The 13179-nt window shown below is 39.8% G+C and overlaps 2 protein-coding genes across 7 annotated transcripts in view; one reads left to right on the top strand and one right to left on the bottom strand.

Moving 5' to 3' along the window:
- LOC135498884 (uncharacterized) overlaps window positions 1-13179 on the bottom strand; it is a 500658-nt gene that overhangs the window by 26438 nt on the left and 461041 nt on the right. The gene's annotated exons all lie outside the window — the stretch shown is intronic.
- Window positions 1605-13179, top strand: part of LOC135498885 (uncharacterized) — a 43456-nt gene continuing 31881 nt past the window's right edge. For both annotated transcript variants that reach the window (XM_064789401.1, XM_064789400.1), the window contains exons 1-3: window positions 1605-1711; window positions 2064-2341; window positions 12794-12957. The gene's annotated coding sequence lies outside the window, so the exon portion shown is untranslated. The remainder of the gene's footprint in view (window positions 1712-2063; window positions 2342-12793; window positions 12958-13179) is intronic.

Below are 13179 nucleotides of genomic sequence, written 5' to 3'. Positions count from 1 at the left end.
AACTCACATACACCCGTACATATAGACGTTGTTATGACGCGATCAATAGAGAGTGAAAGTATTTTTGATCAACCGATAAGACAGTGGATAAGATGGTAGGAGCACTAATCCCCCCGGCCAGCCCGCCTCTGAACGACTCGATCAAACCACTCTTGACTCCAAGTTTTTCTTGCCTGATTATGTGCATGGCCATTCATGACCAGAAATATCAGAGGGTTGTAATGCTTTTTCAACAGAATTATACTATATATTTGTAAAAGTGACGGCAAATTATAATCGACTGCACACCTTTTTGATCACCATAGTATTCAAATTAAATGTGCAAAATGAGTCGGAAAATAATAAAGCCGATTTTTGTGAATGCTGTTAATGATGGAAAACTAGTAAGCTTGTAACTGTCTTTGTCGGATCGCAACAAGTTTTTTTAAGTCGACCTGGAAGAAAATGTTCAGGTTTTTGAGTGTTTGTATCGAAGAACAAGAAATGTGCCGTCCATGAAAACCAATGAGAACGAGTTAAAGTGTTCGATTCACTTAATCACTGCCCGATCTTCCGAAGAATAAAGCAGTGAAAATGAAAACTTTTAGAAAGGCCTATCCTACATATCCTAAGTGTAATAGACCTATACAAGTAAGCTTGTAACTGTCTTTGTCGGATCGCAACAAGTTTTTTTAAGTCGACCTGGAAGAAAATGTTCTGTCAATTTCAAAGACTTGGTTCAGCTCTCAGAAATGAAAAGCCATCTGTCTTTCCAGAATTTTTATTTAATCGTGGGTTTTCAAGTTCTCGTGCAGCATGTGGTGAAAATGAGCCATATAATAATTAAACGGAGTCTTCACGCATGCAATATCAGGAAATGGATTGTTCGTTTACAGCGTCGTCATTGACCTCCATTGGTTTGCGCTAATTTCAGTTGTTCATTCTCAAATTAGTGGATAACTGTAAGATTCGAAAATCATCTTCAGAAATAGCAGAAGTCCACGACCATAACGACTTGTAGTAGGCGAAGTAAGATATGCGATCGATCAGATGTGGCCCACACTTTTAGTGAGTTAAGTTAGGGATAATAAAACGAGTTAGGAAGGGGCAGTCGGTGAATCGCGAGTCAAAGGGAGGGATACAACCAAGTTGATATGGAAGTACTTGTCATTCATATCACTGCAATATTGCAGATTGCTGATGACGTCTAAACAATTAAATTGAATGGTATAATGAAGATATAGTTATAACGCCAAAGACAGTCTACATGTTCGTTCGGTTTATAGTGCACCAACGCGTCTGTCGAAACGTTGAAGCCGTGCCCTGGATATGCCAGCAAAGAATAGCAAACCACTTTGATCCAATCACGATATTAATATCAGCTAAACAATAACAGTAAAAACAAAACAAGTCAATTTATTTGAACTGACATTGTCATCATAAGTACTTTATGTAATCAAATGTGCTTGACTGATAAACATTCGGTTGCCAACAGACTTTGTTTGCTGTTGCTGAAATAGGAATATTAATAATGGGTTATATTATCGGACCGCACATGAATTTTTAATCATATTCACATCCTTATTCTGAATAGTTGCGTTTATCATCACTAACTTCAATTTCAACAATTTCAATTTCAATCAACCAATATAAACATGTTAAATATACTGCGTGTCGAATATCTGTTTTCAGTTCGGTCCTGATGCCATCCGACGGGAGCGATTGAGGACAGGTAAGAACATGAGTGGGTGGGGATGACACCGCCGAATATGATACTACGTGGCAATTACAAAATGCCTACGTTTGCTTCTTGGTATGGGCCCTCGATCGGCTCGTGTGGATTAAATACGGTTGTTCAGCATGAAGTATTTCTTGTATCCATCTACTGAAGGTACCAAGCACACATGAGGTATACCCAGTAACAAAATATGGCTTATCCAGTACGCCACCTAACTGACCCCCCCCCCCCTCACATGCAGCGACAATTTGGCTCTGCTCTCAGAAAAATGCCCAATAATAAATGGCCAAAACCACAACACATAATCGAAGAATGGAGAAATAGAGAAATAATATTTTTATTTCAGTCCGTAAAGAAAAAATATCCAACGATGAAAAAAAGTTAGAGTGTTTCAAAGAGCAACAATCGAAGGAAAACGACATTAAGAAAAAGCTTGAGGAAGCTAAAAAGCTTTCTACTCGCTTTCGAGCGCTTAAAAACACTGGAAAGGGGCACCAAACCCCAAAAGACGATGAAGTAGAACAAAACCGTATCGACCTGAAAGAACTTCCAGATGAGCTAAAAAAACAGTCCGATGTCGTTGCTAAGAAATTGGATGAAAAGAACAGAATAGAGGAGCGTTTGGTAAGTGTACAACGTATGTTTCAGGAGGGGAAGCCATTTCCAAGATTGCCGAAAATCTTACCAGGCCTTCCAAATAACCTGGCAGCTTGTGCTCAATAGTGCTGCTTGGACTGAGAGAATAACTGTCTCACAAAAAAAACACCAAAATGTGCAATCAATTTTTAAAAATTAACTGTGTCCATCTGGTAGCATCGACAGTATGACAATTTCGAGGTACTTGTGCCATCCTGCCTAGAAATGAATGAATGAATGAATGAATGAATTTTATTACTCAGACCATAATAAAAGGTACAAGGGTACCAAAAGATAACTATAATAACATATATACAAGTGAGAAATAAAGGAGGAAAGCACCTATCCTCTATTAACATTATAATTTCTAAAATTTTTCAAAATCTTGCTGCAAAGTATAGCTAATTTCTTAAGTTTTTGTTCTGATGTTTGGTTTAAAGATGTACTAAATTTGAGCATATTTGGATGGTGGCAAAAATACTGACCAAGGTATCTGTATCTGTCCATTTCAAAATGTGGACAGTCAAGTAGGTAATGGAATTCATCTCCAACATCATTTTTATCACAAAGTGGACAAGTATTATTTAACTCTTGGTTATTGCCATTGTAGTTTCGACTTCTAACACCTGGAAGCTTGTTATTTCCTAGTCGGAATGAAATTTGTGCTTTTACCATAAAATCAGGAAGATCAATCAAGTATTTCTGGATTTCAAACTTGTAGTCCTCATTACACAACAACCTGTACACAGAGCACTTGGGGTGATCAAATATATCACTTATACAACGTTGCTTAGATTGATCTGTGATTAATTTTACATTTTAACCATGAAGGATTGACTGGGTTTCTTTCAACCCATAAATAACCAATTCCACAATTGTTCAAACTGGATTTGTCAAAGGCGCACCATTTGGAGGTCAAGTATCCACGATCATATTGATCTTTTACAATGTTATACAACAAACTACACCACTTGTCTTTGCTTTTTGGAGATTCCAGTTTTGCCCAATAATTAACCATTCTCTCAATAATTGATACACTGATTGGGTGACGTCCAAGTTCGTGATAAATCATACAGCTTGGTGTGTATTTGGATACATTTAGAATATATTTACAAAATCTCAAATGGACTCTTTCAAGTACACTGATGTCCTCAAAACCCCAAATTTCGCATCCATATAGAAGTATTGGCAATATGGTTCGATCAAAAAGTTCAAGAGATACATCAATCGGAAGATCTAACTTTTTACAATGCCTTAAAAGGCCGAACATAGCTCTTGAAGCTTGGTCAAACCGTCTTTTTCTGGCTTTGAGATAAGAACCATTATAACTGAAAATAACTCCCAAATAGGTATAATCATCAACGATTTCTAAAACAGTACCCTTGTATACAAATACATGTTTGGCTTTACGCCCTTTGCCTCTGGCAAAAATAACAACCTTAGTTTTAGAACCATTTACTGACAATTTCCATTCATCAATATACTTTCCCAGCAAATTTAAACCCTGCTGTAAATCATTTGCCGTATCAGCTAGGAGAATAGTGCCATCAGCGTACAAAAGAACATATAGTTTAATCCTGTAACCTAGATTTCTGACAAACTCACATGTGCTATAATGATGCAAATGTCTCATGCCTTCAGCTCCATTTTCTTCAAAAAAGGAAGACAGGTCATTGAGGTAGATTGCAAATAGAAAAGGTGATAAATTTTCACCTTGACGAACACCAATATTACAATCAAAGTTTTCAGTCAAACCAGTTGGACCTTTGACACATGATTTTGCATTTTCATATAGATTCATTATTACTCTGATAATTCGACCCTTAATATCGGAACTCAACACTTTCTCCCATAGGCCAGCTCTCCAAACTTTGTCAAACGCTTTAGCATAGTCGATAAAACCACAGTAAATCTTCATACCTTTTGACAGATAGATGTCTAGCAGACAATTTAGAGCAAACATATGATCAATTGTAAAATAACCTGGTCTAAAACCTGCTTTCTCTTTATTTATGAGGTCAATTGATTCGGCAAATTCACCAAGACGGTTGTTGATTACAGCAGTAAACAACTTTCCCAGACAACTTAAAATAGTAATACCCCTATAGTTGCCAGGGTCCTGTTTGTCACCTTTGTTTTTATATAGCCCTTGTATAACACCAACAGTCCAAGCTGAGGGAATAACACCAGTTTTTAGGACCAGGTTGAAAAGTTTACAAAAAATTCCAATCATATTACCCTCCGAGGCTTTGATGTGCTCGTTTGAAATGTAATCAAGGCCCTGAGCTTTACCATTTTTAAGCTTCTTAATAGCTTTTCTGATTTCCTCAATAGTAAATGGCTTGTTCAAGATTTCATTTTCATTCCCGAGTTCTATGTTGATGTTTCCATCGACTGCATGATCTGGCGGAGCCTGATTTAGATTTTTGAAATGGTCATGCAATACTTCTACGGATATCTAGAAAAACGCCGTGACTCCGTGGTGCCCTCTGTCGGACGTCGGGGACTTTAGCGAGTCACGGTGCATGTAAAAATTCGTTTTTCTATTTTAAATCTCGAGAGTGCAATAAACGCAAAGATTATTGATTCAACAATCCTAATTTGATATGTCAAGCCACACACGCGCAAATTCCAAGGACAACTTTTTCCTTTCAGTGTGATGCAAGTCATCCTTGAAAATAAATCTTATTACCAGATGAACACAACACTATTTCGCTGGAGGAATCCAACAACACAATTCTCCTGCCTTACTAAATAACGTTATCTTAGCTCATCAAGCGGGAATTGAAGGCCTGCCAGATTCTTGGCAATCATGGAATTGATTCTCCAGCGGGGTGATGATTCTCGATTTGTTGTATTTGTAATGCTATCTATCAGGTTTAGCTTTTTAGTTCAGTCTGTATGTATTTGACACGGTTCTAGTGTGCCAGTTTTTTTTATAAGTATGTACAATGTACATGCTTGCTTTACCTAGCGTGGATCTAGCTAGCGGGAGGTTTTTTTCTACAGGATGGTTGCTACAATGACGTCACAAATCTCAGGACTTGCATTTTCTAGCAGAAAATATACAAAGTAGAAAGAACAGCTTTAAAAAAAATATGTCGCCCAGGGTGGGATTCGAGCCAGTGATCTACGGCGTGGTAGGCAAACGCTTTACCCATCACTAGGTTAGCTCCCTTAATCGATTTTCTTTGTCTAATAGATACACATATGCTGTTAATATATACACAGTGCTAACCCTACCCCCAGTCCTAACCCTTACCCTAACCTTCCCGGGAGGGGGACACACATCTTTTGCTATGATAATTACTAGTTATAGGCCTACTGTGTTTTAACTCTACTTCACGGGGACAAAAACTGTGAGTCTGAGTGAAGGACCTGGGAGAATGACCAGTCAGGTGCCATTTGATATTCAAAATTTGAAATATTATGTTATTTGCTCCAAACTTGAATATGTTTTTGCATAACTTCAGCCTTGTACGAAACTTATCAAGAGGAAAATAACGACTAAGTACAAGTATCCCCGACCTTTGACTTGTCTTTTAATATTTCCATTTAAATAAAAAAGAAATGAACATATCAAACACTGACGTTAAAACCTTCCTAATCAGGCTAACTCATTGTGTAGTCAGTGTGGGGATTCGGACAGTGTCAGCAAATCACTGTCCGCTACAGTTACCGAAGCGGCTAGCAGACGACACCAAATAAATTGGAAGCAGATGCGGATTCAACCGCAATTAATTTGGCATAGAGCTACAAAAACACCGGTTTTCTTCTTATTCTGGACAGCTTCATCAATAAAAACCTATTGGCAGGTGTGTTTAATCTATCATCTAGAAATACCAATCAGCAAATCTTGTCGAGTGCCATAGGACAGGAAATATTTGCAGTTGAATCTGCATGTGCTTTCAATTTATTTTGTGTCGTCTGCTGGCCGCTTCGGTAACCATAGGGACAGTGATTTGGTGATACTGTCCGAATCCCTACACTGGTCAAGAGCATGTGCATGGATATTTAAACCGCACATTGCTCATGCATAATGCATAATGCACCAGGCCTATAATAGGCCAATTCACAAACAAGAACTCTTCATGGCTTAATAGATACGGCATTGGCCTGTTAAACATATTGCCCAGGTTCGATTCCCACAACACAACTTTTAAATATGTCGTTTCTACTGTTTTTGGCGATTAAATGTATTTCTGTCAATACTAAAAAAATGCCTTTACTTGAAAATAACTTCAATACCATTCATCTTTCTTTATCCCGAAGAGATATTCTCGATATACTCGCAGTGCGCCGTTGGCCCAGTCCGGCTTGTTTCAGGTCTGTGCGTGTGGTACGCAGTAGGTTTGTGCAATGTGGTCCTTGGCAGAGTTTATAGGTCTTTGAACCTGTGACAGCAAAGTCAAGTGCCCTTTGGGCAGGTGTGTCGGGATCCATGGGAAGAACATGGCACAGCATCGACCATCTTTGTTTTGCAACCTTGGCAGAGAGAGATTCAGTTCGTACAGTGCCTTGGTGCTGATGATGCTTTTCGGCCAGCAGTGACATGTGTCTGCGGTGGCAAGCATCCAGCGTATCTAGCATGGCTTTAGGTATTTATACGGCCCCAGCTATTGCATTTGTAGAGTATGATGGATACGCAATTGGCTTTGTAGAGGTGGAGTCTTGTCTTCAGTGGGATCTTAGTTCGTCTGTTCCACAGTTTCCGCAGGGTATGGAATGCAGTGAAGCCATGTATGCAGCGGGATGTGGTTTTTGCTGTGCCACACAGTAAGGAGCCCAGGGTCTTGTTCCTGCGCCAGCTCTCATTGTCGCGGAGAATCTTCCCGTGTGGATCTTGTTCAGTGGGTTCTGCAAGGTATACATGGCTGAACTCCGTCTTTGTCTCGATCATGAACAGGTTGTTGTATTTCAGTCTCTCTGCTGCTACTGACTTGAGTTGGTGCAGGGGTTCCTTTTCTTTGTCCAGGAAGTCAACATCATCTGCAATCTCCATTTCGAGTGGCATACCCAGAATGGAGACCGGAGGGTTAGGTCTGGTGAAATTTTCTCGGATGAGAGAGCAGCAGCAGCAAGGTAGCAGGTGAAAAGGACAGGTGATAGGCTGACGCCTTGAGGGGAGCCAATTGTGGTCTCGAATGAGTCAAACAGCACGGTACCCGTACCCTGAGCTTTGTCCCTGCTAGTAGTGATCACGCAAGTCCCAGTTCGTCATCGTTGCAGCCTGTTAGTACCAGGACATCTAGGACGCGTTTTCGTCTGATGGTGTCGATAGATCGTGACATGTCGATGCCCATCTTATGGAAGTCCCGTGTCCTTGTCATCACCACTGATGTCAGTATGCGTTGGGCCCATACGATGTCTACGCAGCTCCTGCCTCTTTTGAAACCACTCTAGTAGGGTCCGGTGATTAAGCAGTCGACCTTGTCTCTGATGCGACGCAGCGTCTGTGATGATGGACATGATCTTACGTATGCTGTTTATTAGGGCAATTGGCTGGTCAGCTGGTGGTCCGGGGGGGGGGCTTTTTTGGCTTGGGCAGTGAGATAAGTGTACCTTCTCCTAGTGTCGCGATTGAAATGTGGTGTTCAAAGAATGAATTGATGGTCTTGGCCAGTGGGTGGGAGACGATGTTCTTCGAGTGTTTGGATAGCTCGCTGTTAATACCGCCTGGGCCGGCAGCACGATTGTTTTGAAGAGCAATGATTGCAGCCTTGACTTCCTCTTAGATAGAATAGAATAGAAAACTAGCGTCCATTATATTCTTGTTAATTTCTTACCAATTAATTTCTTACCAATATTAATCATTGTAAGATCTTGTGAGATTTTTAAAAGTAATTACTTTCTTGGCAATTTTTTTCTTATAATTTCTTGCTAAGAAAAATATTAATCGCTGTTTTTTTTGGACCTGGTAAAGGTACTAAATAACTAAACTACTTTACCTGCTCCAACTCGACTTGACGGTTCTTGAAGTTTCTGCTGCTAGAAAACTCCATAAAACGGTAGCTGGAAACCTCCTCATATAATTAATTTCGTCGTTATCAAAAATGCGTGGTCTCTGTGGTCACGTAGGCTGATCATGTCCTTGATGACATTGGCTGTGTCAGTCAGATTGACATTTGCGTGTCTAAGAAAATCATGTTTGTTTAAATATATGTTCATGATATCATATTAAGGGGTGCCTGCCTTTGCACACACGGCATTGATGTTTTTGGCCACATGTGAGTTGCTTCCGCTAAAGGCAAGCTTACCGCTCATTCTTAGCAAAGGATTAGTGCTCCTTGCTATAACAACAAGAGGTCCAAGGGCCTGGCGCTCAGCTGAGTTAATATCATTAATATCTTCCCGGTGTTTAGTTCATTATGCATGAAAATGGCATGCTCCATGGTATTTGATATCCTTTTGCGTTCACTACGGTACCAATGTTTTTGGTTGACATAATTATGCCACTGTTCATTCCTCAATCCTGATCATAATTCGGGTGAAATCATCGTATGAAAATATTTACCGTAACATGAAGTTAATGCCCTGAATGAGCATACTCATTGTCATAGCCTCGTTTACAAGTACGAAGTATTTTCCCGCAAATATTCAAAACTGCTTGGCTCCTTGCCAGTTAAATAACATGTGACTGTACACAAAATAGAAAACTTTGATGGAAATTGTAAATCATTTTTTTATCTATCAGGGGAAAACAAGCTGATGATGATCAAGTAAATCATTCATGAGAAATCGTTTTGTTGCTGAAGCTTGCATGACGAAGTTAATGCTAAACCTTTTCTTGCGCTCTACTGCGCCACCGTAGTTTTCTATTTAGACCAGCGATGACGTCATTTCTGGTGATTCCCTACGTTGTCCAATGAGCGCTTTTTAAAATGTGCCATTTGGTATTGTACAGTATGCAATGTATTTTTTTCAGCGCTGCCAGTTGCCGAACAGAATGCCGTACTCCCTCAATTTCCAATCAATTTTTATCGGAGTGACATTATTGTATTGCTTAGAATGTCTACTTTTTACTCATGAAAGAATTGTAGAACTAAAACTTAATAGGCGAACAGAATCATGCCGATTCACTGCACATACTGTGGGAATTCTCCACTTCAAAATACATCGGCGATGTCATCGCGAGCAGAGCATGCACTTCCGATATCGTTTTCACAGAAATGTGGCCAAATTTTCAAGAACTAATTTCTGAAAGTAGTCCCTAAAGACCTTATGACTACCACTGAAACGAACTAGTGATAATATCGCCTACCAGACTACTTTTTAAGCAGAAAATTGGGTTCCTTCCCACGGTACGACCGTAGTACCAGCCCGTAGGCGTAGCGGGCCATCGTCATCGAGCTGAGTACTCATTGAGCTCCAAGATTATTGCACATGGCGTAAACAACATGCCGCCATTTTGTCGGTATTTCGCAGGCCGCTTATAATGCACCTTCTCAATTAAAACCAACATTATAAGGCCTTACATCGTTGATTGAATAGGAACACCACACAATAAAGTGGGGGTACAATCGATTACGAAGCTGAAGTGAACAGTGATTTATTCCTGGAGCTACTGCTGCTTTGTTGTGTAGCTGCCATGTTTTGAGAACTGGCAAATAGGAGACTTCATTGATGGCTGACGTCATCGGGCGGGAATTTGAATCAGCAGAAATAATTAAAAGGCAGGTAGCGCCCTCTCCTTTTAAAATTTTGAACTTTTTCTCAATAAAATAGTTTTTCAAGAATTTTATCTTAATATTAGAGCATATTTCCACTAATTCTGCTGCTCTTAGGCCGATATAGGCCAGTTTCCTTCATGCGCTCTCACTCGCAGGAAGTAGGTCGAATGGCGACAGATTATGTTTTGAAAGTAGAGTTTGACCAGAAGTATCCAGAAATGCAAAATTGAAGTCTCTAGGTCTTATGGTTACAAAATGTGCACCATGGGTTTAACGGACGGACGTCCGGACCGACGGACGGACAGACGAACGCCACTGAGCAGCTTATTTGACAAGCTCGAGCTAAAAATACATTTTAAAAAGCGTACATGATGTTGTAGGTCTTGGGGGCAAGTCTTCACAAATATTTCGGAGCAAATTAGAGTGTGTCATATAAGGAATGTTAAATAATTTTCTTACACATTTCCGCCAGGCAACGCAGAATCTTTCTATTTTTCCAGGGGTAAAGTTCCAGATGACACATCCATATTGTGCCATTGCGAAAGACTTGAATAACTTATATTCTGTTGCTGAATAGCAATGACCAAATTGAGCAACCAAAATATTTACTCACAAATATAATATATTAACAGCATTAACAAGGTTTCTGACGTCATCATCTTCACCAATAATGTGACCAAGATGAGTGGCCCATAGTATTACATTTTAATCACTTGATCCGCCCATACAAATGGGGGGGGGGATACACAAGTTGACTTTTTGTGGGATTAAAAATGACCTGACATTCAACTGAGAATGCCGAACATATCTGTAAGAGCTTACGCATCCCATGCCTAGTCGGGGACAATATGACTACATCATCGACGTATGCAAGTACTCCCATGAACAGATTTCCTATATAGCAACCGTAACCGGAATATTTTAGCCTTGATAATAATTCGTCAGTGTAAATACAAAAAAGTATTGGAGAAAGGACGCCCCCCTTCTTAATACCATTTCGCACTCCAAAATTTCTACTTCTGTGACCGTTCCATGTTACATTAACTCTTTGGTCTGTATACATGATAGCAAGGAACCTAGCTACGATCGGACAACAACCTTTTTTCAGTAATAACTTGAATAATTTAATATAATTCACTCTGTCAAATGCCTTACTAGCATCTAAAAACATGGAATAAACACCAGTCCCTTTGTTTCTATAGTATTAAATCGTCTCCTTAATGACAAAAGTGCATTGAGTAGTGGACATTTACTTCTTAAACCCGAATTGTAAGTCACAAGATGAGAAAATATTTTCGTTTTTTGACATAAAAATGTGATCTAACACCTTCCTACAATACTGCTGAGAGTAATCCCTCTATTATTGTCAGAGTCTTTCAGCGATTTTCTTTTTATCTTTCGGAACAGGAAATTTGGTCGATTCTTTAAACCCTGAGGTACATATGCATGGGTTAACATAGCTGTGAATACTTTCGCTAGACATTCTTTGAACTTGTCACTACTATGAATTAAATGGTCCGTATAGATCTTATGGTTACCTCTATGTTTACCCTTGTTAAGTAGTCCAATTGCCTTATGGATTTCACCTACAGTGACCACATGATCATCATGTCCACACGGGACATGATGGTGTTAATTAACTATTTGCGATTCGATGTCATCGAGGAGGGCCGTCATATCCTACTCACGATATGATACACTCGTTAATAATGTGTTGTATTTCTCAGCAAATATATCAGCAATATTACCCTTGTCTGTCTTACCGTCTACAATATTTGCATAACTCGATGTTTTACCTTTCGTTTTATTTAACCTTGAACAAAAAGACCGACTATTCGATTCAAGAAGACGTTCAGCTAAACATTTAACTGGTGAGCCAACGAGAAACAAGATTAACATTTCAAATTTTAAAACGGCTCGTAACTGGTAAGCTAATGAGAACATTAAATTCAAAACTAATTATTTTTGGCTTTAACTTAAACTGAATACTCGACTAATGCTAGAATGACACTTAAAATGCTACACGAGCACAGCACCACCCAACAAAATAAGGTGCGGTTGGTTAGGGTGAAAAATAAACTGTGCTACCCCGGCCGGCAAGCTGTACAAACAGAGTGAAAACTATGCTACTGACCCGGAACTCATTTCTCCGGCAGACCACTCCAACTTCATCGGTTGGTATGCACAAAGTCTAAGTGCAACAGGTTCACCAGTGCAGTGCACGGACCGGCGTGCATTCACTGCAGCCATGCAACACAACCGCGTGGCTAACTTGGAAGGGGCTCAATTCTGAACTTCTCTGGCTTGTCAAAAGGAATTTCCACTTCTCAAACTGCTTCAACGGTTTACTAAAATCTTCACTCCAACTAGTTTCTTCACCTCGATCACGTTACGTTCTTGTACTTGTTGTCCGTATTTGCATCATAGAATACTCATAAACCCGGAGCTCTAAAATTGTATGACCGCCATCCATGAGCCTCGTTTTCGCCTCCAACCTTGAGCCTCAATTTCGCCACGACACCAACTTTTTCCGTATAACAGGGACTTATTCAACCGGCACCTATATATCATGTACATACTTAGTCTTACATGAACGTAAAAGGGAGAAAAGGCAACCAAATTGAATCCACTTGGCATCCACCCTAGCCAGGTGTGGGGCCCCATTCCCTCCCTGTCTACTGCGCTGGATGCTTGTCTCTTGCATGGATTATTTTGATAAACCTTAGACCCAGGCCAATTTTTTAGTTTCGCCTCTCTACTACATGTATAGGATGAAGAGACAAAGAAGGACGAAGCCCTTTGTATCTACCTTAGTGCTTCCATTGATGACGACCAATATCAAAAGCTAGATTTTGATAAGGCGCTCACTAGCGTGATTGGGCCGGAGACAAAAACTACTAGAACGATCACTGACCTTTGGAATATCTTAAAGAGGTAGGCTAAAAGCACGAGATAAATGTAAGAAAATAGCTATTTAAGTTTTCTTGGACATCGTATGGTTTGACAAAAATTGAACCAGGGACATGCAGTCAAAGCCATCATTTCAATAGTCATCATTTTATAGTCATTTTTACACTGGAGAGGCGAGGTCAACATTTCCCCCATTTGATCTTGCATGTTGTCAAAAAGCGCATCAATTAATCCTGGCAATTATCG

This window comes from Lineus longissimus, chromosome 14 (assembly GCF_910592395.1).
Source record: "Lineus longissimus chromosome 14, tnLinLong1.2, whole genome shotgun sequence".
NCBI classification, from domain to species: domain Eukaryota; kingdom Metazoa; phylum Nemertea; class Pilidiophora; order Heteronemertea; family Lineidae; genus Lineus; species Lineus longissimus.
This window is presented reverse-complemented; position numbering and strand designations above follow the sequence as displayed.